Source organism: Emiliania huxleyi (genome assembly GCF_000372725.1).
Source record: "Emiliania huxleyi CCMP1516 unplaced genomic scaffold EMIHUscaffold_70, whole genome shotgun sequence".
Classification (NCBI taxonomy): domain Eukaryota; phylum Haptophyta; order Isochrysidales; family Noelaerhabdaceae; genus Emiliania; species Emiliania huxleyi.
The window spans coordinates 435989-436825 of record NW_005196755.1 but is presented as its reverse complement, the minus strand read 5'-3'; the positions used below and the strand labels follow the sequence as shown (position 1 = coordinate 436825).

Here is an 837-nt window from a genome sequence, read left to right as displayed (position 1 = left end):
GACACACACACACACACACACACACACACACACACACACACACACACACACACACACACACACACACACACACACACACGCAAGGGCGAGGACACGCGCAGGGGCCGCACCTCTAGCGAAGCCCACAGAGTGGGAGACTCCTATCACCGCCCTGCCACCCACGTGAGCCTTTTGGCCGCCTCTGTCAGTGTGCCCGTGGTAGTGAGAGACTGCTGGTGAGAAGCCGGAGGAAGGTCGCTAGTCGAGAGAGATCGCCAGTGGAATAGGGAGTCCACCGTGCTGCGAGCCTGTCGCTGTCCCTTGTCAGGAGCAGGAGAACTAGGAGAGCGCAACCAGTAGGAGGCCCGCGCCTGCCCCCGTGCCGCCGGGTGCAACCTGTCCTATACGAGAGAGGAATCCCTGGGACCCTGTCGTGTGGGTGAACCCTGCCCAGCCCCCCTCCGTGTCGCGATGCGCTCCCCGCTCCCGTTCCCCTGTGTCCCTGATCGTCCTTCCAAGATCCTGCTCGTGCAGGTGGGGACCCTGTCCCTCTCCCACCCCTCGTTTGGCGTGCCCGTTTTATTTATTTATTTATTTAGGGAGGGAGAGAGGGGGGGGAGAGGGACAGGGTCCCCACCTGCACGAGCAGGATCTTGGAAGGACGATCAGGGACACAGGGGAACGGGAGCGGGGAGCGCATCGCGACACGGAGGGGGGCTGGGCAGGGTTCACCCACACGACAGGGTCCCAGGGATTCCTCTCTCGTATAGGACAGGTTGCACCCGGCGGCACGGGGGCAGGCGCGGGCCTCCTACTGGTTGCGCTCTCCTAGTTCTCCTGCTCCTGACAAGGGACAGC

The 837-nt window shown here is 63.1% G+C and overlaps 1 protein-coding gene across 1 annotated transcript in view; it reads right to left on the bottom strand.

Annotated features, from left to right (window-relative positions):
• EMIHUDRAFT_358564 (hypothetical protein) overlaps positions 1–432 on the bottom strand; it is a 1852-nt gene extending 1420 nt beyond the window's left edge. Inside the window, exon 1 of the mRNA XM_005761670.1 lies at positions 50–432. The gene's annotated coding sequence lies outside the window, so the exon portion shown is untranslated. The remainder of the gene's footprint in view (positions 1–49) is intronic.
• Positions 433–837: the final 405 nt, after the last annotated feature.